The sequence below is a fragment of the Schistocerca cancellata genome, chromosome 9, assembly GCF_023864275.1.
Source record: "Schistocerca cancellata isolate TAMUIC-IGC-003103 chromosome 9, iqSchCanc2.1, whole genome shotgun sequence".
NCBI classification, from domain to species: domain Eukaryota; kingdom Metazoa; phylum Arthropoda; class Insecta; order Orthoptera; family Acrididae; genus Schistocerca; species Schistocerca cancellata.
Genome location: NC_064634.1, coordinates 2,641,607 through 2,668,500, shown reverse-complemented (window position 1 = coordinate 2,668,500; position 26,894 = coordinate 2,641,607). Strand labels below are relative to the sequence as shown.

The 26,894-nt window shown below is 40.5% G+C and overlaps 1 protein-coding gene across 1 annotated transcript in view; it reads right to left on the bottom strand.

Moving 5' to 3' along the window:
* The window catches only part of LOC126100545 (UDP-glycosyltransferase UGT5-like), a 120,151-nt gene that overhangs the window by 78,754 nt on the left and 14,503 nt on the right, over positions 1-26,894 (bottom strand). The gene's annotated exons all lie outside the window — the stretch shown is intronic.

Here is a 26,894-nt window from a genome sequence, read left to right as displayed (position 1 = left end):
AATCTGTCACTGTTTTTCAAAATTCAATTCCTATGGGGGTGAAATACCGGATGTAAGTTTGTGTAAATGTTTCTTAGGCAAGCTAAATCTATGAAAACTTGTATTTGGCTTCTCTGTTGGAAATAAAACAATACCTACTTAACTATTTTTGGAAATTAATCTCGTAAGGGGGTGAAACGGGAGGGTGAAATGTTTTATGAAAACATTCCACTGCGTAAGAATTTTTAAAACTAAATCTATGAAACTTTTTATTTGACATTTCAGTTACAAATGAAAGAAATTCGTCTTTCCCTGTTTCGGGAAATTCAACCCTTAAGGGGGGTGAAATAGTCCACACTGTTTTATTCACTCATCATCGTCCACCCGAAAACTCTAAGGATAGAAACTTGAAATTTTGAGGCGTGTGGATCTTATGCTGTAGATATCGTTTAAGAAGAGATTGTTCGAAATTCCACTTCTAAGGGAATGAAAGGTTTTTGATAATATGTCGCTATAAAGGTAGTTTTGAAGACCGAAAGACAGAAGCTGGTATTTAGTTTCTCAGCTAGAAATAAAAAGAAAGTCATTCAGCATTTTTGGACCTTCAACCATTAAAGAGGTAAAGTAGTAGATGGAAGTTTTTTGGAGATAAATCATTTTTAAAGAGCCACTAAAGCATTTTTAAAGTTATATCTATGGAAATTGGTATTTGTCTTCTTGGTCATAAATAAAAATACAAGTGTTTTATTGTTTCTGGAAATTCACCCCCTAAGGGAGTGAAATATGGAATGGAAAGTTTTATGAAATTATTTCGTTGCGGAAACGTTTTCAAAGCTAAATATATGAATATCTGTATTTGGATTCTGTGTTGGAAATGCAAAAAATTAGTATTCCCTGTTTTTGAAAATTCAACCCTTTATTGGGTGAAATACGGGCTGCTAACGTTCAAGAAAATGTTTCGTTACATTAAAAAATTTTAAAACTACATCCATCAAAACGGGCACTTCACTTCTCGGTTAGACACAAAGATGTATGTGTTAAGGGATGAAACTTCCTGTGGAAATATCACCACAATGACGCAAAGGCACGATTAACATAAAATTTGAACTCCAGCCACCAGAATCGAATTTCGAGCAAAAGTGCATAAGAACACAGCCAGGGTTATGGATACCAGCAGCACTGCTATTGATAACATTTTCATCGATACTACCACAGTAGCAAATCATAGTATAAATCAAATATTTAACGGCCTTTCAGTTCATGATGCCCAGTTGCTTACATCTAGAATATTGGAAATATTAAAAAAGGTAGGAAGATTTTTCTGTGACAAAAAGCAGATTACAGAGTACCTGACGGCTCAACACAAAAGTTTTGTCTCAAGCACAGATAGTGTTGAGGATCAGTGGACAAAGTTAAAAACCATCGTACAATATACCTTAGATGAGTATGTGCCAAGCAAGATCGTAAGAGATGGAGAGGAGCCACCGTGGTACAACAACCGAGTTAGAAAACTGCTGTGGAAGCAAAGGGAACTTCACAGCAAACATAAACATAGCCAAAGCCTTGCAGACAAACAAAAACTACGCGAAGCGAAATGTAGTGTGAGGAGGGGCTATGCGAGAGGCGTTCAATGAATTCGAAAGTAAAGTTCTATGTACTGACTTGGCAGAAAATCCTAAGAAATTTTGGTCTTATGTCAAAGCGATAGGTGGATCCAAACAAAATGTCCAGACACTCTGTGACCAAAATGGTACTGAAACAGAGGATGACAGATTAAAGGCCGAAATACTAAATGTCTTTTTCCAAATCTGTTTCACAGAGGAAGACTGCACCGTAGTTCCTTCTCTAGATTGTCGCACAGATGACAAAATGGTAGATATCGAAATAGACGACAGAGGGATAGAGAAACAATTAAAATCGCTCAAAAGAGGAAAGGCCGCTGGACCTGATGGGATACCAGTTCGATTTTACACAGAGTACGCGAAGGAAATTGCCCCCCTTCTTGCAGCGGCGTACCGTAGGTCTCTACAAGATCTAACATTCTGCGTGGGGTCTATTTGTTTTATATCGTGTCTCCCTACCAATTTCGCGCAACGACGCTCTGAGCGTGTTTTTTAGGGAATTGACTAGTTTGGACCTGGGACCTGTTGCTGGTAAGGAGACGCCAGACCACACATGACATGTAGAGTTCAGAAGAGTTCAGTGAGACTAGCGATGATATAACCAAATACTTAATGATTTCAGCGCCAGCTCCGCTGCACTCCATGTAAAAAATCTTAAGACTAACTAAATTTAGTGGAAGGGGTTCAAGGCTTTCCTATTTTTAGTTAGCTGGTAAAATAACGTCGAAAAAGCAGTTAAGTTTACCATTGGAAATTTTATTCTACTCACAAAACGTTGTTTATAAATTGCGCTATTGATAAAAGGAAATGTTTTAATACAGGATGGTAAAAACCAACTGCATTCAACAAAAATGTGAACGAATATTCCCTGAATGGGTTTCCAAGTTCTACAATGGATTGAAGGATGACCTATGCCATATAACATCTATAATCTAGGTTTAAATTAAGTTTCACAAAAGAGGAAACTATCAAAATGGTCTACAGTGACCCTCAATTATCTTTAATTACTTATCTAACTTGTAAATTACAGTGGCTGATGTGGCTTCTCAATAACTATATAACAGAAAAATCATCGCGTTTCAGATTTTTCTTTAAGTGGCAAATGTGAACACCATGAGCTTTAATTGACGAGCAACACCAGTATTACGCAAAAAGGGGGTGTAACAGATGAGAATTCTACAGTTCTGAGTGAAGCTTTATGCGCTGTTATTCGGCATCGCGTGCGTTCATTACCTTGTCGGTGTTCGTCAGGGGGTGGCGGGCAGCACAGCTCCGCTCACCTCGCCGTCTCGGAAGCAACTCTATCCTAACTTCTCCTTACTACAGCTTACCGAAGTTGGTTTAAAAAAACTATCTGGCTGTGTTTTCATCTGACCAATCAGAGTCTCAATGTTAACCTTAAGCTCCGCCTACAAAAATTCTGTCTATCCAATGAGAAACGTTATACTTTTCGTGGTGGGGCAATGTTTTTAAAGTTTGCAACATAACAGAGATGCGAAAAAGTCTCACGCTAAAACTTGCAGCTGGTGTGGTCCTTTTTGTGTTATCGTAAGATCTATACTGTTCTTCTGGAGGGCTCTATCTTTTAACATGGGCTGGGGGGTGGTCCTGACGTAACAGAGACGCGAAAAATTCTCACGCTAAAACTTGCTGCTGGGGTGGCCCTTTTTGTGTTATCGTAAGGTCTATAGTGTTCTTCTGGAGGGCTCTAGCTTTTAACATGGGCTGGGGGGTGGTCCTAGCGGTTAGCTGGCGACGTGGGTGTCCGTCCCTTATCGTAGGGCCTTCCAGCTTAACACGGTTCTGCTCTCGGCTTCTGTTCTCGTTTCTCCCCTCGGAACTGCGTCTGTCTCATGGTGGGAAGGTATGACATGCATTTAGGCATTCTTGTGTTAGTCTGTGGTATTCCATTTGCTCACTCGTTACTTGTATTACTTTGGTTAATTTAATGACACGATTTATTCTGAACTATGTGACATACTACTGGATTTGCTTATCATGTCAGGGTTTTCATGCAAGGTGTTGGATTTGCCTGACACCTTACATATCACCACCCTTCGAACTTAATTTTTGCACTGAAGTTAGGCAATGATTGATCGTTGTCTAAGTCAGTCAAAAATTATTCCGTTATCTAAATTTTGTTACCTAATGTTCAGCCACATTATTCTGTTCTATGGTAGTTTGTATTACTAATTTATATTTTTATGTTCTTCCACATTATTATCAAAAATATGTTTATATTGACAAGGGAAGAATATTTTTGTTCTATTATAATTATTATTTTTTTATTATTTTCTTTCTTTATTTAATTGTGAAATTTGTTTTTTAAGAAGTTTGTTATCGAAAGTGAGGAGTCTTTCACAGCGATTTTCTTAGAAATATTGTTTTTATAAATGTAGTAATTCAGTAAAATCTATTCCTAACACATTTTCTAAATATCATGTACAAGTAAAATGTTTTTGTTTCTAGACACTCATTTCAACATTGTTACACTAACAAATAAGAATTATTTCCAAGAATTGCTTTGACAAAGAAATATACATATCCTAACAAATGGTACAAATGTTAAAAATAAGGGAAAACATCCAACAAGGTAACTTTTTATTCTTTGTTTTTATAAGAAGAAAATAAGTAAAATATAGTTATTCTTTTATTTTTATGAGGAGAAAATAAGTGGCATATAGTTTTAGTGTTTATTATGCCTTACTTTTGTTCTTTATATACTGTCCATTTCAGAACTAATGACTTATTTTTATCGATAGTCTATGGTTTACTTAAGTCCATAGTCAATGACTGTTATTTTGTAGTTTATTAGCTGTCTGGTATGCTTAACTTATTTAGTTTTTCACATGTTTCTTTTACACAATTCCTACATCACATAATTTGATTTCACACATTCACATAATCCTATGAATGTTTCAGCATGAGGTTGGCGAATGTTTTTGCATGAAGGTGATGGACTTGAGCGAGATGGATGTGGGCAAGTATTTGATGTGCAGCTTCGTTCGTCATTCCTTGTTGGCTTTGCAAGTGTGTGTTGCTGTTGTGGAGGTCCCATAATGGAATGGAGCCGTGAGTGCAGAATCTCGTGGTTTACTGGCTTTGTATGCGTGAAAGTCATGGTTATGTGTCGCTGAAAGCGGTCGTTTTTTGTAGTAATACTTCGCAGACGACTAGTTTACAATAGGATAGGGATTTGGGAAGGTATGTGGTCTATTCTTCACCCATCTTCTTTCTTGGTCTCAATCTTGCAAATCTTGATCTTCTGTTCTTCCTGCTTTTTCTCTGCTTCTTGCTTGCTTCTTGGTTCTTCTCTGGGCAGGATATGGAAATATTTATTGATAACTAGTCGTTTTGAAGTTCTCCTCTTAGTTACAGTTTGATAAATTGTTTGGGCATGTCATTTTTACTTTGTGGAAGTTTTCTTCAGGTTCGTGCATCAGCGTGCTGTTTAATAGCAGTAGTGTGACTTTTACACATATTTTTTTGCGAGTGGTGGCTTGCTCAGGCGGTCTTCTCGTTGGATCGTTTTTTGCTCACTCCACTGAGTCGGGGCGCTACGAGACCCTTCTGGCGTTCAGTGTCCTGTCGTGTTTCTGCAGGGTTCTGCCACTGTGTGGTTCCATGTTCTGCCTGTCAGGGTTCCGCTTAGCAGGCAGATTTATGGCCCACTTCCGATACAAGGGTATTCTGTTGGTCTTGCTGTCCTTTCCTTTCTCTCGACGCTTCTGCCTTGTAGGAATCGTGTCTTGCTAATTACGTCCTTTTCCTTCTTGATACTTCTCTCATTGCAACTTGTGGGTCGTTGCATCTCGTCCTTGCTGGAGTTTTTACAATGGTTCTTACAAAAAGTTTTACTTATAATCATCTAACGTATGTCTAGTACCTACATTGTTTTACGCCTTCTTAAAAGCTTTACAAATTTCGGCGCCCTTTCCATGTTACAATTCTAAGATATTTTGAGTCTTAACTTCTAGAAGAATCATCAAATTCGTTTTTTTATTTTTTGTGTAGTGTCGTGGTTTATAGCATTTTAGTATTTCATGCTGTTAGACTATCTACGCTTTATCCCTTCACCTTAATCTATGGTACTATTGGTGTTATTTTTGTTTTTGTTTTTATTGAAACTACTTTCTTTTTCCCACCTTCCTCTCTCTTCATTCTTCTTTCTCTGACGATCTTATCTGCAACATAATCTTGAAATATTGTGCTGATTATTTACCAGTAATAAAATTAATCTTCAAACTTATTGATATGGCTCACATGGTGAAGTCCTAAGGGTTTGCCTGTTTTTGGGTTCATTAGTTCCACAGCATTATCATGAGCAATTCGGCTAATTATGACAGGTCCTTTGTATGCAGTGTAAAACTCATGTATTTTGTGTTTCTGTTTGTTGGAGAGATGGTGTGTTTTCACAAATACTTTCTGGCCTACTGAGAATGTTCCTTTAATTGTTGTTCTATCTCCTCTTTCTTTTCTTTTAATGGCTGCCTTTCTGATGTTGGAGAGTGCTGTTGCTATGACTTGTTTGTGCTGTCTACGTGGTACAATAGGAAATCTAACATTTTCTCTGGTTATGTTTGGGGGTTCAATATTTTTAAGTACAGTAACTGGAGGTAGTAGTGTAGTGCTATGTGGCATTTCATTTATTACTTCTTGAAAATCTTTAAGGTATATATCCCAAGTGTTGTGTCTTTTGCCTGCATATAATCGGCATAAAGTGCCTATGTCCTTCATAGATCATTTGGCTGAATTTACACTAGGTTTGTACTTAGATATGTAGATGGGTTTTATTTTGTGTTGTTTTAACGTGTTCTGCCATTGCACTGATTTGTATTGTGGGCCATTATCCGAAATTATTCGTTCCACTCGACCTACTTGTCTGAGAAAATCTTGTCTAAATGCTTTACTTATAGTAAGACCTGTTGCCCGTTTTAATGGTGTCAAGGTAACATATTTAGAAGTAAGTTCCAAAACGACAAATATGAAAATATATCCATTTTTGTGCATGGGAGGGGCCCCATCAAATCTGTTGCAGCTATTAGTTTTAATCTTTTAGGGATTATTGGAAACATAGGTGGCTTGGTTTGGAAAGTGACGTGTTTAGCCCTCATACATTTTTTGCATTTGACTAATACTGTTCTAATTCGTCTTTCCATATTAGGAAAATGGCTTGTTTGTTTTATTTTTAAAAAGCATTTCTTTGGTCCAAAGTGGCCATTACTTAAATGTGTGTACCATATGTACTTATTAATTAGTTCATCTGGGATATAAATTAACCAATCATTCGTTGCAACATTTCGTCTAAAAAATAGAACATTGTTTTTTTACGAGATAGTGCTGTCGAATGTCTGGAAAATCCTTACTTCTCCACTTGTGTTTGATTCCTAGTATTTCGAGATCCTTGTCCTGTTCTTTGCCTATGTTTTTCAGTGCTGTCGTAATGTTGTTTTCGAAAGGTACTTGTTTCATATAGTACATTGTAAACTGGTCTTCTGCTGCTTCCAAACCTATGTTATTGGATGCACCCTATGGACATCGTGATAAAGCATCTGCTAATACATTCGCTGGTCCTGGTATGTGTATAATAGTGAAGTCAATTTCTTGTAGTATTAACATCCATCTGGCTAACCTCCCATGAGTTAGTTTGGCGGATAACAGAAATTCTAATGCTTTGTGGTCAGTGTATACTTTTGTTTTTCTTCCGAATAGGAAGTATCGAAAACGTTGGAAGCCCCATACAATGGCCAATGCTTCCAGCTCCGTGACTGAATAGTTTTTCTCGCTTTTTGTCAGTACCCGACTGGCAAATGCAATTGTTCTACATGATCTTAGCCCTGCCTGTTCGTATTCTTGGAATAAAACAACTCCTAAACCGGTTTGCGCGCTATCAGTGGCCATACAAAAATTTTGTGTTAGATCAGGATGTGCTAAAATAGGTGCTGTTGTTAGTGCGTTTTTCACTTTTAAAAATTCTTCGTTGGCTTGTTGATCTCATACCGATGGCGTGTTTTTTCCAGTCAATGTACATAGGCGTGGTGTTGCGAGAGAGTCGATCCAAATAAATTTTTTATAGAATCCGGTGAGACCTAGAAATCCTCTGAGAGTTTTCTTATTATATGGAGTACAGAATTCTTTGACTGCCGTTAGTTTTTCTGGGTCGGGCATTACCCCTTTCTCTGAAATTATGTGTCCTAGAAATTTGACCTCTCGCCTTCCAAATTTGGATTTTGTTATATTTACTGTGACCCCATGCTCTTTCATGATCTGTAAAAACTGATTTAATGTGTCGTTGTGATGTTCCCAAGAGGGTTCAGCTATAATCACATCATCAACATAACAAGTAATTTCTTGTAAAATTTCAGGACTGAGTATAGTATTAAATCCCCTAATAAACGCTGCTGATGATATGTTTAAACCAAATGGCAATCGTTTAAACTGGTAACATCTACCGAATACGATAAATGCTGTAAATTTTCTACATTCTGGAGCCAATTCTATTTGCCAGAAACTACTCCGTAAATCAATTGATGAAAATATCTTAGCACCGTGGAAGTTTGGTATCAATTCCTCTAATTTTTCTGGGCGATCTGTCTCAGTGATTATGATTGTGTTGATCTGTCTGGAATGAAGCACTAACCTGATACTCCCATCTCGTTTTTGTCTAATATGGAGCGGACTGTTATATGTGGAGGTATCTGGTTCAATAATATCGTCATCTAACATTTTAGATATCTCCTGGAATACTTTATTCCTGTAGCTTAATGGGATTGTATAGGATGGCACACTAAATGGTTTGTGCTGTTTTACTTCAAACTTATACTGAAAGTGTTTAATACTGCCAGTCTTAGGTATAAATACCTCTGCTTTATCTCGTAAAGTACCCTCTAATTCTCTTTTACTGTGTTCCGAAATACCTTGAACTTGCAATTTTTCGTCGATTTCTTTATGGACTTCTAACATGAGTTGAGGCGATACCCCCTTTTGTGCATACCATTCTAAATCGTCATCCTCTTTATCTCGCGTCATTCTTAATTGTTTGTTTATAACTGGTATTTCTTCTAATTTTAGCATTTGCTCAAAGAGAAGTGTGACATTCCCGAATGTTACGCTACCTTTCCCCATATCTATTATCGCTCGTCTCTCATTTAAAAAATCTGCACCTATAATCAAATCTACAGTTAGTTTAGAGATAATCACGAAGTTGGCTTCGATCTTTTGACCTTGACACGAAAGAGTTAACCTTGTTTGTCTCGTAACTTAAGCAGCATTGTTTCTAATAGGACCTCTTACTTTGATCTTACGTGTTTTCAGAACTGGCAATTCCTCATTGGCATTATACTGCATGAACAAATTTTCTGAGATCGCAGTCAGTTCACTTCCACTATCAATTACAATATTGACTGGGATATGCTTTACCATGGCCTTCACAATTGGTTGAATTTGAAAGGGTTGGTTGTGTTCTTCTTCTTCTTGCATCAACGAATCCTCCACTGAATCATACATGAGTCTTTTCAGGAATTTCCCTTGTGAATTCGAACTTTCTGTAGGATAAGCTTCGACTGCTACTTCTCTCTCTTTTATTTCATCTTCTCTATTTCTTCCTTCATTTACGCTTCCTTCAACATCCTCTACTTTTTCCTCATCCTCGTCTATCTTCTCCTTCTTCGACGCTACTTCCACATAATCGCATCTAAATGCTTTAATTATCACTTCATAACTTCCTTCATTATATACGTTGGGTTGTGTGCCCACTCGTAACTTATTTTCAACTTCTGTCGACTGCGCATTATCCTCATTGAATTCGCTTTCCCTGGTTTTCATCTCAAATGGCTCTGTAATACTCATTACTTCGTCCTTTCCTCCTACATTCGTTGTGCATGCCTCTGGTAATTCATCTTCCTCGTCAGTATTCTCCCAGTTAATTTCGTCCCAACACGATATTGTTATTTTCTTGTCTTCGTTTTCATCTCGTCCCTCCAGATTTGTTTCTTCCTTCTTCTCTTCTCGTGATAAGATTTTTACTTCTCTGTTCAAGGTGCTGCAATTGTCCTGGGTCGGTGCGTCATTCTCTTTGGCATGGGCGCTTAGCTGTCAATTCGAACGTTTATCGGGGTTTGGTGGTCTTACCTCCACCTCTTCTATCTGTATTCTCTTTTCTTGTTCAGCTTGTTGATAGTGGTTTCTTTGTTGATAATTTGTCGGTCTATTGGTTCTCCAGTACCCGTACCGGTTGTCGTTATTCCCTCTGTAATAGTTGTTGCCGTTCCTGGGTGAATTATAGTTATTGCCATATTCTCTTCTAAATCCATAACAGGTCCTTCGTTGAAATCTATTGTCGTTTCTTGGTGCGAAGTTATCACATGGTTCGTAATTATTGTTTCTTCGTACTGTGTCTTGTGGATTCCACTGCTTTTTGCTTTCGTTTTCACGTGCACTTCGTCTTTTTCTTGCGTCATCTTCCGAAAATATGAACTCTAGTTCCCTTAGAATACCTTTAAATGCTTCGACGTCATTGCCTCCGCGACCTACTAATGATTGCTGGTATTTCAATCGTAGCTTCATCGCGCATGATTTAATCAACTCTCCGTCACTGTATGGTACATCTAAGCATTGATTTTTCTTTGTCATTAATTCGAAAAATTTCACGGGACTCTTCTCTCCTGAATTTTCAAAATATTGGTACTGTAATAATTCGTACTTCACTCTGTTCTGTGCTTCGCTGAACCAATATCGTGAGAGAAACTTCTCTCTGAAATCTTCGTACGATCGGCATGTCGCTGCAACATTCTGCACGGTTTCTGCGACGGTTCCTGACAGGTGTGCACATATAAAGTCTAATTTGTGTGCTAGCGTCCAGTGTTCTGGTAATCCTACTCGGAATTGATCATTAAAAGTTCGTGGATGTATCGAGTTTTCTTCTCGAAAGTGTTGAAATTTTCTGACTGTGAGGAAATGATCGTTGTCGTACTTCGTCGTAGTTCCATATGAAATTCGCGATTCTTCGCCAGTTTTGTTTCTGATCATTTCTCCCGTCGTTCTTTCCAGTTGTGGTAGATCCATTGGATATTGTCCACTTTAACTTTCGCCTGCCCTTGCGTAGTATCGTTGGAGTGGTACGCAATAATTTTCTTCCATCGGTTGTGAACGTGTAGCTGAATGCATTGCACTGTACTCTTCGCGTCCTGGCTTTCCATTGTCACGTATTGGTTCGGTATCTTGTCTGGCTAACCTTGCTGCTTCATTGCACGATCGAAACTGTCTTGAAACATACATTTGTGGTTCCGCATGTGTTTGTGATGAGGTTTGTTCATCAAGAATTTCGAAACGTGTTTGTTGCTGTGCAGGCTGTCTGATTTCACGTATGTTACTTTCCGCCTGAGATTGGAATCGCAAATGCGTAATATCTTCGTTAATTGCTTGTTTTTCCGGTGCTGTTACAGATACGGATGTGGTTGCAGACTCAGTGCTTGTTCGATCCTGTTCACTACGCTCCTCAATGGTTTGCGACAACTCTGTTCGCAATTTCTGAAATTGTCGCTTCGTTTGCGCTTCTATTTTGACTATGCGGTTATCATATCTTTTCAGCGCTGCTTTTGTGATACGTTTGTGTAACACACTGTTTTCAACAACTTCACGCGCTGTACCTGCTGCTTGTCTAGTAATTACGTTTACCTGTTTCTCTAGTTTCTTGATTCTCCCTGGGTATTGTTACGTAATGTTTTGATCTCGTCCTGAGTGTCATTACGCAATGTTTGTACGTCCACTTGTACCTTGTCAACGTCTGTTCTAAATAGATTGTGACCTGCTATTAAGTTTCCTATCACTTCTCGAGATTCTTTTGCCTCGTCTTCAACATGACTTAGGTGTAACTGATTTTTTTTGTTTTCTTCTTTAATCTCACGCATTTGTCTCGGGGTCTCTGCATTAAGAATTTGAATTGGGTTCGCTATTTCTTTATTTTGCCTTGTCATGGTTTCCGTAATTTGTTGTAATAATTCTGCCAGATTGGTGGGTCCTATTGCGTTTTCTTCCGACGTCCTACGCTCTGTGTTTTCGCCCAAGTGTTGGTTCGCAACCGATTGCACTGAACTGTGCTGTGACACGTTTCTGTTCGCATTCCTTGTACTCTGTGGTGAGGGAGCTCTTGATTACTTGTAATATGGGTTCTACGTATTCAAGACGCAAGTTAGAATCCTCATCGACTGTCTCTCTACTTTCCTGCTCCTCTGTCGTATGCTGACTTACGTTTTCTGTGCCTTGACGTACATTATCCTCGTTATGGTGCGTTATCTGTCTTATTTCTCGCAATACTGCATCGTCTGTTGTACTGTCCTCTATTCTCTGTCCATTTTCATGCTGGGTCTCTACCTCAATTCGGTCAAAGTCTCGATTTGTCATTGCTAATCTTTCCGAATCCGATATTTTCTGTTTTAAAAACAATTCACGCGCCCTACTTCGAGTCAACATGCGCTCATACGATCTCACGCGTTTCATAAACTTTTTGCACACACGACTTGACAATCAATTCATTTACTTGTTGGGTCAGAACCAACTTGTCAACGATGTATCCGCCACCTGTGCGCTTGCATTGAGGAGAAAACTTAATTCTAACAATTTTTAAAATTCATGACTTAATTACGCTATTGTCTCTGCCAGAATGTCTCACTTTTATTGAATACTTTCTTACTATCTATCGCTGCAGCAACTGCTTTCGACTATTTATAACGTCCAAAAAAATTTTTTTTTATTACGAAAATTTTTCAACAGGATATTTTTCTGACCTAGTTAGGCATGTGGTCGACCTTCAATCATGGTATTTTACCATCCTGGCAGGGTCGAGATTCTCTAACATTCTGCGTGGTGTCTGTTTGTTCTAAGTCGTGTCTCCCTACCAATATCGCGCAACGACGCTCTGAGCGTGTTTTTTTAGGGAATTGACTAGTTTGAAGCTGGGACCTGTTGCTGGTAAGGAGACGCCAGACCACACATGACATGTAGAGTTCAGAAGAGTTCAGTGAGACTAGCGATGATATAACCACATACTTAATGATTTCACCGTCAGCTCCACTGCACTCCCTGTAAAAGAATCTTAATACTAACTAAATTTAGTGGAAGGGGTTCAAGGCTTTCCTATTTTTAGTTAGCTAGTAAAATAACGTCGAAAAAGCAGTTAAGTTTACCATTGGAAATTTTATTCTACTCACAAAACGTTGTTTATAAATTGCACTGTTGATAAAAGGAAATGTTTTAACACAGGATGGTAAAAACCAACTGCGTTCAACAAAAATGTGAACGAATATTCCCTGAATGGGTTTCCAAGTTCTGCAATGGATTGAAGGATGACCTATGCCATATCACATCTATATTGTAGGTATAAATTAAGTTTCACAAAAGAGAAAACTATCAAAATGGTCTACAGTGACCCTCAATTATCTTTAATTACTTATCTAACTTGTCGTAAATTACAGTGGCTGATGTGGGTTCTCAATAACTATATAACAGAAAAATCATCGCGTTTCAGATTTTTACTTCAAGTGGCAAATGTGAACACCATGAGCTTTAATTGACGAGCGACACCAGTATTACGCAAAAAGGGGGTGTAACAGATGAGACTTCTGCAGTTCTGAGTGAAGCTTTATGCGCTGTTATTCGGCATCGCGTGCGTTCATTACCTTGTCGGTGTTCGTCTGGGGGTGGCGAGCAGCACAGCTCCGCGCACCTCGCCGTCTCGGAAGCAACTCTATCCTAACTTCTCCATACTACAATTTACCGAAGTTGGTTTAAAAAAACTATCTGGCTGTGTTTTCATCTGACCAATCAGAGTCTCAATGTTAACCTTAAGCTCCGCCTACAAAAATTCTGTCTATCCAATGAGAAACGTTATACTTTTCGTGGTGGGGCAATGTTTTTAAAGTTTGCAACGTAATAGAGACGCGAAAAAGTCTCACTCTAAAACTTGCAGCTGGTGTGGTCCTTTTTGTGTTATCATAAGATCTATACTGTGCTTCTAGAGGGCTCTATCTTTTAACATGGGCTGGGGGGTGGTCCTGACGTAACAGAGACGCGAAAAATTCTCACGCTAAAACTTGCTGCTGGGGTGGCCCTTTTTGTGTTATCGTAAGGTCTATACTGTTGTTCTGGAGGGCTCTAGCTTTTAACATGGGCTGGGGGGCGGTCCTAGCGGTTAGCTGGCGACGTGGGTGCCCGTCCCTTATCGTAGGGCCTTCCAGCTTAACACGGTTCTGCTCTCGGCTTCTGTTCTCGTTTCTCCCCTCGGAACTGCGTCTGTCTCACGGTGGGAAGGTATGACATGCATTTAGGCATTCTTGTGTTAGTCTGTGGTATTCCATTTGCTCACTCGTTACTCGTATTACTTTGGTTAATTTAATGTCACGATTTATTCGGAACTATGTGACATACTACTGTATTTGCTTATCATGTCAGGGTTTTCATGAAAGGTGTTGGATTTGCCTGACACCTTAAAAAGAGCGTAGCGTTCCAAAGGATTGGAAAAGGGCACACGTCATCCCCGTTTTCAAGAAGGGACGTCGAACAGATGTGCAGAACTACAGACCTATATCTCTAACGTGAATCAGTTGTAGAATTTTGGAACACGTAGTATGTTCGAGTATAATGACTTTTCAGGAGACTAGAAATCTACTCTGTAGGAATCACCATGGGTTTCGAAAAAGACGGTCGTGTGAAACCCAGCTCGCGCTATTCGTCCACGAGACTCAGAGGGCCAGAGACACGGGTTCACAGGTAGATGCCGTGTTTCTTGACTTCCGCAAGGCGTTCGATACAGTTCCCCACAGTCGTTTAATGAACAAAGTAAGAGCATATGGACTATCAGACCAATTGTGTGATTGGATTGAGGAGTTCCTAGATAACAGGACGCAGCATGTTATTCTCAATGGAGAGAAGTCTTCCGAAGTAAGAGTGATTTCAGGTGTGCCGCAGGGGAGTGTCATAGGACCGTTGCTATTCACAATATACATAAATGACCTTGTGGATGACATCGGAAGTTCACTGAGGCTTTTTGCAGATGATGCTGTGGAGTATCGAGAGGTTGTAACAATGGAAAATTGTACTGAAATGCAGGAGGATCTGCAGCGAATTGACGCATGGTGCAGGGAATGGCAATTCAATCTCAATGTAGACAAGTGTAATGTGCTGCGAATACATAGAAAGATCATTTCGCTACAAAATAGGTCAGCAACTGGAAGCAGTTAATTCCATAAATTATCTGGAAGTACGCATTAGGAGTGATTTAAAATGGAATGATCATATAAAGTTGATTGTCGGTAAAGCAGTTGCCAGACTGAGATTCATTGGAAGAATCCTAAGGAAATGCAATCCGAAAACAAAGGAAGTAGGTTACAGTACGCTTGTTCGCCCACTGCTTGAATACTGCTCAGCAGTGTGGGATCCGTACCAGATAGGGTTGATAGAAGAGATAGAGAAGATCCAACGGAGAGCAGCGCGCTTCGTTACAGGATCATTTAGTATTCGCGAAAGCGTTACAGAGATGATAGATAAACTCCAGTGGAAGACTTTGCAGGAGAGACGCTCAGTAGCTCGGTATGGGCTTTTATTAACGTTTCGAGAACATACCTTCACCGAAGAGTCAAGCAGTATATTGCTCCCTCCTACGTATATCTCGCGAAGAGACCATGAGGATAAGATTAGAGAGATTAGAGCCCACACAGAAGCATACCGACAATCCTTCTTTCCACGAACAATACGAGACTGGAATAGAAGGGAGAACCGATAGAGGTACTCAGGGTACCCTCCGCCACACACCGTCAGGTGGTTTGCGGAGTATGGATCTAGATGTAGATGTAGAATAGTGGGGTCTGATTCAACTATACGAATAATAAATGAAACAGGAATTGAAGGTATAAAAATCTGTGTGAGGAATGCAGACTGGAAAGATGATAAATGAAAAATATGACAATTTCTCTAATATGGTCATAGGTCACATTGAAAACTGCTGCCCTAAGAAAGTAATCAAAGCAAATATCTTAAATGTTCCAAAACCTTGGATTACAAATATAATAAAAGTATCTTGCAAACAAAAAGAAGACTGCACTTAATGTCAAGGGAAAACGATGACTACAGAGCTCACTCACAACACAAATTATATAGTAAAATTTTAAACAAAGTAATCAGAACCTCCAAATTATTTATTTTCAAGAAAAAGGAAATGCTTCTAATAACAAGATAAAAACTATATTGAACATAGTAAAAAGTGAAACAGGAAAAACTAATCAAGCAAATGAGGAAATTATTTTAAATGTAAATGAGTTGATTAGAGATACCTCCAAAATTGCAGACACTTTCAACAACGTTTTCCTTTCTGTAGCAGACAACTTAGGTTTGCAGAGTTCCTCAGAAGACAGTTTAAAATATTTAAAAAAAATGCATTTCCACAGAAGTTTGGCAAAATTCAACTATACCCTACCTCACAGAAAGAGATTTCTAATATTACTAGCTCTCTTAAAAATATATATTCTAGTGTTATGATGAAATCAGCACTATCATAATTAAACGTTGCTCCTCAGAACTTTGTAACATAGTGAGTTACTTATGTAATGAATCCCTCCAGTGTGGTATGTTTCCAGATAGGCTTAAATATTCTATTGTCAAACAATTAAACAATTACACAAAAAAGGAGACAAATCATCAGTGGGAAACTTCTGTCCCATTTCATAATTGGCAACATTTTCAAAAGTGTTTGAAAGGTTTATGTACAATAGACTTTATAAACACTTAGTACAGAAAAATATTCTCATTCACTATCAGTTTGGATTTCGGAAAGAATTGTCAACTGATCAAGCTATATTCACTTTTGCAGATGTTATATTAAAATCAATAAATCAAAAGTTATTACCACTTGGAATATTCTGTGATCTGGCTAAAGCTTTGATTGTGTTAAGAATGATACCCATATACAAAAGTTAAAATATTATGGGATAACATGAGTAGCAGGCTCATGGTTCTCATGCTTTTCTTTTTAATAGAAAACAGTAGGCTTACCACATAACAACAGTCATTCAAAATATGAAACCACGAGCCAATGGGTGCCCCAGGGCTCTATTTTAGGTCCCTTGTTGTTCCTGTTATATATTAATGACCTTCCACATGCAGTGTCACAAAATGCAAACTTTGTCTTATTTGCACATGATACAAGTATTGGTATAAAAAACAGTACCCATGATCTCACTGAGCAATCAGCTAATGAAATAGTTGTAAGTATCAATGGGTGGTTCACAGCAAATGGATTTGACAAGACCCAGTACATACAGTTTAGTACCTCAAGAAGAATACATGACCCTATAAGTATAATGTATACAAACAATGAGATTAAAGCTGTAGACAGTGTCAAATTTTTAGGGTTGCAAATTGACCACAACCTAAATTGGAAAATTCACACTCTAGACTTAATGAAACGCCTTAGTTCAGCTACATTTGCAGTACGCGTGATACCAGAAATTGGTGATTTAAAAATGAAAAAGTTAGTTTATTCGGCTTATTCGGCCTACTTCCATTCACTAATGAGTTATGGAATCATCTTTTGGGGAAACTCCTCTCACAGAGACAACATTTTCAAAATCCAGAAACTAGTCATTACAATTATATCTGGTGTCAGTCTTAGATCATCATGCAGAGACCTACTTAAGAAAGTTGTTATTCTAACTACTACTCCTCAGTACATATACTCATTGATGTCCTTTGTCATATCCAACATTTCTCTTTTTACACAAAATAGTGCAAAACATTATTTTAATACCAGAACCAAAAACAATCTGTATAAGCACTATAAAAGCTTAACATTAGTACAAAAAGGAGTCAAATACATGGGTACTCATATATTCAGTAACTCATCAGAGCATATCAAAGCTATTGTAAGTGATAAAGATCGGTTTCAGAGTGGATTAAAGAACTTCCTGTTGGCCAATTCCTTCTACTCCATCGACGAATATCTTCACAAGGATTATAGCTCATAACTCTGTCTGCATTAGAATTGTACAATATCCACGTATCTGAGTAAAAAAAAAGTATATTAAAAAAAAATATTTGACCCTTTCCACATCCCAGAGACTCCTCTGCAAGGGATCCATGGAAAACGATAAATGTAATGTAATGTAAATATTTAGCTGCAAGAGAAGCTTCACGAACACAACTGCAACTTAACGTCGTTCTGTGTCGGCGAAAATTTAACCACCTTGTGGCAAAACAAGCGCTGTATCGCTTGAGAGATTAGAGGCGAGAGAGTGTGCCGAGACAGCCCAGTTCACTGTTACTGGTGCCACGTCACCGTAACGCGTCTGTGCGTAGAGCACAAGTATTGCACCATAAATTAAGAACGAAATTAAAAGTTAAAGTTGCTTTTTCGAACTTTGTCAGCATATGCTTTAGTGTAATAATGTTTAAACTGTCAAGAATCAGATTGATTAGGTCAATATTTTACCTAAAAAAAAAAGTCGTGTGACTAGGGCCTCCCGTCGGGTAGACAGTTCGCCGGGTGCAAGTCTTTCGATTTGACGCCACTTCGGCGACTTGCGCGTCGATGTGGATGAAGTGATGATTGTTAGGACAACACAACACCCAGTCCCTGAGCGCAGAAAAACTCCGACTCAGCTGGGAATCGAGCCCGGGCCCTTAGGACTGACATTCTGTCACGCTGACCACTCAGCTACCGCGGGCGGACGTATTTTACCTAAATACATCGTTTTAAGAAAAAATGAATGGCGCTAAATAATGAAGCTAAGAAGCCAGAAATTGGTCATAATGTGCAGATGTATGTCAAAATTAACTGGTGCAAGTCTCAACGTGATTAAAGCAACAATTTCGTCGGAATCCACGTATTTAAGAAACATTGAAGGCACATTAGACTTAGGAATATGAAAATTTGTATGCCGCTTCAGTTCAACATTTGACCCCATTACGCTACCTCTAATAGTTTTCAAGTAATTTACTGAAAACTAAATTTGGAACAAAAATGTCCTTATTTGTAGTAGATTAAGTACCAGTTATATAAATGCTAGAAAGTTTTGGTTACAGCACATGATGAAACCTACACTACTGGCCATTAAAATAGCTACACCGAGAAGAAATGCAGATGATAAACGGGTATTCATTGGACAAATATATTATACTAGAACTGACATGTGATTACATTTTCACGCAATTTGGGTGCATAGATCCTGAGAAATCAGTACCTAGAACAACCACATCTAGCCATAATAACGGCCTTGATACGCCTGGACATTGAGTCAAACAGAGCTTGGATGACGTGTGCAGGTACAGCTGCCCATGCAGCTTCAACACGATACCACAGTTCATCAAGAGTAGTGACTGGCGTATTGTGACGAGCCAGTTGCTCGGCCACCATTGACCAGACGTTTTCAGTTGGTGAGAGATCTGGAGAATGTGCTGGCCAGGGCAGCAGTCGAACATTTTCTGTATCCGGAAAGGCCCGTACAGGACCTGAAACATGCGGTCGTGCATTATCCTGCTGAAATGTAGGGTTTCGCAAGGATCGAAGGAAGGGCAAGCCACGGGTCGTAATATATCTGAAATGTAACTTCCACTGTTCAAAGTGCCGTCAATGCGAACAAGAGGTGACCGAGATGTGTAACCAATGGCACCCCATACCATGACGCCGGGTGATACCCCAGTATGGCGATGACGAATACACGCTTCCAATGTGCGTTCACTGCAATGTCGCCAAACAAGGATGCGACCGTCATGATGCTGTAAACAGAACCTGGATTCATCCGAAAAAAGGACGTTTTGCCATTCGTGCACCCAGATTCGTCGTTGAGTACACCATCGCAATCGCTCCTGTCTGTGATGCAGCGTCAAGGGTAACCGCAGCCGTGGTCTCCGAGCTGATAGTCCGTGCTGCTGCAAACGTCGTGGAACTGTTCGTGCAGATGGTTGTTGCCCTGCCAACGTCCCCATCTGTTGACTCAGGGATCGAGACGTGGCTGCACGATCCGCTACGGGCTTGCGGATAAGATGCCTGTCATCTCGACTGCTAGGGATACGAGGCCGTTGGGATCCAGCACGGCGTTCCGTATTACCCTCCTGAACCCACCGATTCTGTATTCTGCTAACAGTCATTGGATCACGACCAACGCGAGCAGCAATGTCGCGATACGATAAAGCTCAATCGCGATAGGCTACAGTCCGACCTTTATCAAAGTCGGAAACGTGATGGTACGCATTTCTCCTCCTTACACGAGGCATCACAACAACGTTTCACCAGGCAACGCCTGTCAACTGCTGTTTGTGTATGAGAAATCGGTTGCAAACTTTCCACACGTCAGCACGTAGGTGTCGCCACCGGCGCCAACCTTGTGTGAATGCTCTGAAAATCTAATCATTTGCATATCACAGCATCTTCTGCCTGTCGGTTAAATTTCGCGTCTGTAGCACGTCATCTTCGTGGTGTAGCAATTTTATTGGCGAGTAGTGTATTAAATAACACAGCTATAATAAGTTTTAGGACTTTGATGTTAATAACAAACAGTAGGTCTCTTCTGTAGTTCCGAGTTCATGTTCTACTGTCAGTTCTGGTCTAAATATTCTGGAAGGCAAAGTTTTAATGCAGGCGAGCTAAAACTTTTTCTGTTATTTTAACTAACTTACCTACATTCATACAAAAACTATGAAGATTCTAAATTGATTCATAAGATTGTTATTAAATATTGTGTGTCCCAGAAAGACGCCATGTAGAGGCTGCTCCCGTGGGCATAAGGTGGATGACAGCAGGTGTTCCCTCGACCGCCCGCTGCGAAACATGTATAAATACAGCCCGAGAGGCAGGACGAGGCTTCACTTCGCACCCAGCCACTGTAAGGACCGCGTGAGTCAAACGCTGGAGTGCGCTTGCCTCGAATGATGGGATGACGTTAGAGACAGGCTGTTACAAAACGTATATTTTCAGTAATAATGGAAAGTGAACTCACTAGGACTGTACACCGTCGTGGATCGCGTATATTTTGCAGGAGTAACTGTTAGTGTGCCGCCTGTAATGTTAACAAATCCGCGTGGCAAGTGGCGACAATTATTTTCCACTTTGTGGCGAGCATTTATTCTGGTTATCAGAAGTCAGGGCGAAAGACAATTTAGTACGAACTTACTGTAGAGGTCGCCTCTGAACTGCTCCTAGTGCTGTTTAGGATAGAAAGATTTCCTGTCAATATGAATATAATGAAATGTTGTGCGTGTGGAACTTAATCGCGTATATGTATCAATTGGAACTCAAAATCTTCATTTATAACAATAGGCCTGATCCCGCAGAGAAAATAGAGAATAGAAACATTTCTTTCAGTGGGCTGGACAAGAATGTGGCCTTGCAAACTGGAAACTATGATCAGTATGTTCTCCATCGCTTCCTGGCTGACCACAGAAATAGTTGCAAGGCTCTCGTAAAAAACGGCGAACAATACTTGCAACAGTTCTAATGACTAATGATCATTACCGTCATTAAAATGACAATGAACCCGCTGCCCCACAACCAGCAAGATTTCAATGGTGTGTCAATAAACTTGTTGAAAGCATTTACCAGCGACATCAGAAGAACCTGAGTAGGCAATATACACTGAAGAGCCAAAGAAAATGGCACACCTGACTAATATCGTGCAGAGCCGACTAATGTCTGAAGTAGTGCTAGAGGGAATGGACAGCATGAATCCTCCAGAGCTGTCCTAAATCCGTAAGAGTAGAAGAGGGTGGAGATTTCTTCTGAACAGTACCTTGCAAGACATCCCAGATACGCACAATAATGTTCATATTTGGGGAGTTTGGTGGCCAGCGCAAGTGTTTAAACTCAGAAGAGTGTTCCTGGAACCGCTCTGCTAGCAATTCTGGACGTGTGGGTTGCCCCATTGTCCTGCTGGAATTTCCAAAGTCCGTCGGAATGCACAATGAACATGAATGGATGCGGGTGATCACACATGATGCTTACGTACATGTCAATTGTCAGAATCGTATCTAGAAGTACCAGGTGTCCCTCATCAATCCAACTGCAAATGACCCACACCATTAAAGAGCCTGCTCTAGCTTGAACAGTCCCCTGCTGATATGCAGGGTCCGTGGATTCACAAGGTTGACTCCCTACCCGTACATGTCTATGCGCACGATACAATTTGGAATGAGGCTCGTCCGACCGGGCAACACGTTTCCAGTCATCAGCAGTCGGATGTCGGTATATGTGACTGTAGGCTTTCCTAGCGTAAACTGTTGATTAAGATTTCTCGGGTCTCCAGGCAGGTGGTAGCGTTGATATCTCGCGACGTTTCGGGAAGTGTCATACTACCCATCTTCTGGCGAAGTGTCGAGATTCGCGGAGAGCGGGCTATTTATATGCGCGGTCAGCCCCTTCCATTGGACCTCGGGAGACTGCGGTGGCCCGGCGGCGTGCTCGGTGGTGGGGACAGCGGTCGCCCCCGGCGGCCGGGCTCGGTTCTCGGTGTGAGCACCCTGTCTGCGTCCGCGGCGGAGGACGTCGACGGCCGCGCTCCCGGCGGACTGCCGCCGTCGCAGGGTTCCGTGCTGCGCTGAGTTGGTATCCCTCGTCTCTGTTGACCAGATTGTCATGAATCCTTATTTCTATGGGTTCTTTGATAACACTTTCCCAGAAGCCAGATGCTCGGCACAGTACCTTCGTGTATTAGCAGTTGAAGGTGAGTTCTTCATTTACACTGTGTTCTGCTATGGCTACTTTTTCTGTGTGACCTAGTCGCACACATCTGGACGCTGCCACAATCGGAGTCCTCAGAAAAGGACTGAATTTCTCCCCCGCCGGCAGAAGTGGCCGAGCGGTTCTAGGCGCTACAGTCTGGAACCGCGCGACCACTACGGTCGCAAGTTCGAGTCCTGCCTCGGGCATGGATGTGTGTGATGTCCTTAGGTTAGTTAGGTTTAAGTAGTTCTAAGTTCTAGGGGACTGATGACCTCAGAAGTCCCATAGTGCTCAGAGCCATTTGAACCTTTTTTTTTTTTCCTCCCCCGTCCACAGAACGTGGAAGAAGCAGTGTGAGGGTTTCCAAAGGAGGATGCAGAGGAAGTCAGACGGCAAAACTTGCAGAATAATCGACAGATCGCTATTACCTAAAAACAACCTATCTGCGGAAGAATGAGCAACTCTCCGGTCCCTTAGAGATGACCCTGATATAACGACCCTACCAGCGGACAAAGGGAACTCTACAGTGCTATTAGGCACTGCCGAGTACCGGCAGAAAATAAACCTGATGCTACAAGAGGCTGAAGAATGTATGTTACCAGCGGTGTATAAATTATTCGTTGGAGTGTGCGTAGCTGTGGCCATATCTATTTTCATCGATGAATGGTTGCCGCAGTCGTATGTCAGGGAGAAAGCTCATTAAAGCTGAAAGAGGTATCCAGTCTCGGAGTCGAAATACTAGTATTTAATCTGACCCAAAGGCTATAAGCGAAAATTTTCCGATAAAAGCCCCACATCGCAGCACAGCAATACTATTTCCCCAAAGTCGACCCAAGTTAGAGTGAGAGAAGAGTGAACCGCATCAAAGTTTTGTAAAAGGTTGTTTGTCCGTGACTTAATTGTAGATGATTTTTATAAAATCAGAAAATACAACACCACGAACTAGCCCCTCTCTTTTCTTGTACTCACTTGTTTATTGCTAGTAATTCCGATGTCACCGGCAAAGTAAGCCAATATCGTTAAAAGAATTTTTGTGTCCAAGTACCATTCAATGAATATGACAAATATGTCAAATGTTAAGCATAAGGCTAAGCTTTAACTATACTGGGGCCTAGACGAAAATAACTGCGAGGAGTGAAATTTTAATTACATGCAAGACTCACGTAAACGATTTTAAGCAATCTGATCTGTAAATGACGACGTCTGTCTGAAGTAAAATATTTGTACTTTGATTATCATTGAGCAAAAGGTTATTTTAATAGTTAACGCCTTCGACGTTTCATACAGCCGAGTGTGAAACCGGCCTTCTACACCAAAATCAGATAAGTAAACAGAAATTTAAAGTCAATATGGGGAAAACCTGTGAGGTTACAATGGCAACATGGCGCAAATTTTGGAAGACGTTATTTTGGATGAATCTTGTAATCTTGCAATGGAAGAGGCGACATGTGAGAGTAGTACCCCAGTTAATGGAGAGGTTTTCAGACTACCCAGTACCCACAGAGCGGAGGGGAAACATATCAAGATATGGCGTGAAACTGGCTCTGTCGCAGGTAACTCGAGACCAACATGAACCGCAGCTCCGGCATCGTTCAGCCACAATCCAGAGGGAAGTACGTGTCGCATCTCCCATGAAACTCGCGTCAGCCGCACATCAATAATGAGAAGTTTGGCCACATGTAAATTGAAACCTTAGGAAATGTAAATGTTAGAACATCTCACCTAGAACGATCCAGATCACCAGGTTCGGTTTTCAGAATCGGTGATACACATGTTGGACGAAAACAGTCGTTTCGCCTGTGACGTACTACTTACAGATCTGGCTAACTTCTGTCGGAACTGGGATGCAAATAAACAGAATAACAAACACGGGTTAGATGTAAGCCCTCACTGGATGGGTCCAACGAAGGTAGTGGGTGCGTCGAAAGTGATCGGTTGGTGTCCACTAGAGGGTTCCCGTATTGTTTGTTCCTTCTTCAGTCAGGGTTCACTAACTGGAGTCCATTGCCTGCAGCTGTTAGATGACGTCACTGCTGTCTGAAGACGGGTCATTTCCAATTTTGGAGCCACACCTCTGTATGGGATAGCTGTCCAGTTTCTCTACAGATTTGCTGGCCCTAGTGATCCTGTGGAGTGGCCCCCCGTCCCCAGGATCTAAGTCCATGAGACTTTGAAGGCTGTTGTGTAAGCGGTGAAGATCACAAACCTCGCACACTTCAGGGAGCAAACCGCTGGTGCTTGTGATGACATTCCAGCACACGTGTTGGCTAAAGTTGATAAGACGTGGGTGAAGTGGACGACAACGACCTTGGAAATTAATGGACAAGAACACGTTGCGCAAATCCTGAAGCCTCTACATATCATCATCATCAGCACTTAACCTTTTCCTGTACCAAATGTTGAAGAAGTGTCGACACCTTCAGAAACCTTTATTGTCACCTCACTGTTTATTAACTGACAAGTAATTAACTGTTTTGTGAAGGTAAATGAATATTTACTTCCACCCTAAACTTAGCCACATTTTTTGTAGAAGATTGACGAGGAAAAGAAAGGGTAAGGAAAGGAAATTGTTTGAAAGAATGTTGTACTCACTAGAGTACAATGTGGACAGAAAGCCTACAGTTCGAAGTAGCAACCCTAAGCCCGCTGTAAGTAACGCAAGAGCAGCGCCAGTAGCGTCAAAACAGTGAAAGGGATGTTCAGGACGTGGAGTGTGCTGGAGGTGAGACTGAACGACGGCGAATGGCGTGGGAGCGCTGTGCGAATACTGAAATAACAAACGTTGTTTTGGACGGAATAGTGAGGGCAAGAGATCGGGTTGACTATTAAATAACAAAATTATCGAACAAGATTTATATGAAGAAAGTGGTGAACAGAGTGAAGCAATTCAGTGCAGTCGATGGTAATGTATTATGGCAACTAGTGCAGAAAACAAACTGAAAGTAATCGATCAGAACTCAAAAGGCACGATTGTGGGTCCATTATTGCATTTGATCACCTAAGAATCAACATAAAAAAAAACAATGACGGACTCAACATGATCTCACCATTATCTTAAAGAAAACACAGAGGATATTATACGAATGTGTAGCAGAATACTGCTTTAACGTGGAAGATACGTAAGAACGGTGTTTCAAGATGAAGACTCGGTAGTTCCAATGAGCGGGACTAAAGTTATGATGTCGCAGATTCTCTCACTAGCATTTCTCTGCTGTCAAATTAAATCGTACGAACAGACATAAAAAGTCAGTTATGATAGTGAACAATTAAAAATTTAACGTTTAAAAGTTAGAAAAGATCAAAAATTCAGTTGTGGCACGTTACTTGACTTCCCGTGCCAGTATTTTAAAGGAAACAAACAGTGTAAACAGTTACAACGAAATGGCATTTTGCAGTGTGATATAACACAAGAAGTAATAAATCCATGCTCAAATGAAAGACACAATTCTTCCTCGTGTAATTCGTGTGTTACACGAATCACGTTTCATTTAAAACTACGAGTTGTATCCAAGACGGCGACTCCCGTCCTAGCCGTTCACATAGCCTGCCAAGTTTTTCCCTCTCCCGTTTCACACATCTTGACCTTAAATTTATGTTTAATCAGAGCTATCGACCATCCTGATGAATATAACAAGAGCCCGTCTGTGGCGAGTTCTTTCATCTATCGAGCGTTTCAGACTGTTTGTCAACACGCCCTCACTTATTCCTGTTTTTATCAGTTTCGCATCCCTGTAACAATTGAACGTAACATATGCGTTGTGGTCTTATCCAGTAAATCAATTTCGAAAGACAGAACCTTCATTTTACAATCTTCTGTTCCGATGTTATCATGGTCAATGGACCATTTGAAGAGAACAGTTCGTTCCATTTTTTGATTTTTAGCATGGCCAAAAGTTTTAGTGTTTTTTGACGCCTCAGCAGGTAGAATCATGCAATCAAATTTATCGAATTACCCTTACCCTGGAAGTGATTTTGCTCTGCTTTTGTCTATCGACAAGTATTCTGCTTAGTTAGAATCTACTGTACAGCTCTCTAACTCTTTCCGCTCTCGTAGCAGCTTCCCAACACTGGGGCTTCACTGCCTCCGTCGCACCAACAGATATATCTGCCTGCAGTATATCCGAATTCCTATCATAGATCTTCCACATTAAACTCACTAGAGATGAATGTTTGCTCGTGGCTGCTCAGGTGGTTTCTAATCATTTTCTTGACGCATTTACGGAGCAATATGGCTTCGTTATCTTTTCGTCCATCTGTGATAAGTGGCATTATAACAGAATGGTACTCGCTGATTCTATTCTTTCGCTGAAACGGTAATTTCGGGAGTCTTCGTTGCCAGAGATCCAAAAAGTATTGTTCGTGAGTATGTTTCCATTCCAACTAATCGAACAAACTAAGTTTTCGGAAAACCCCTTTAGTACAACGTCACAAGATTCTTTCTGTCCCTCCCCTCTCAAATTCTAAAGGGATGCCTCTCCTCGTCTACACAATGGATATCGTAAGCTCCCCAGAAACACTGACGGGAAAACATGACCACACCAAAAAGTAATTAATGTAGAGTAATGAAACTTCTGGAATACATTTGTGTAGGT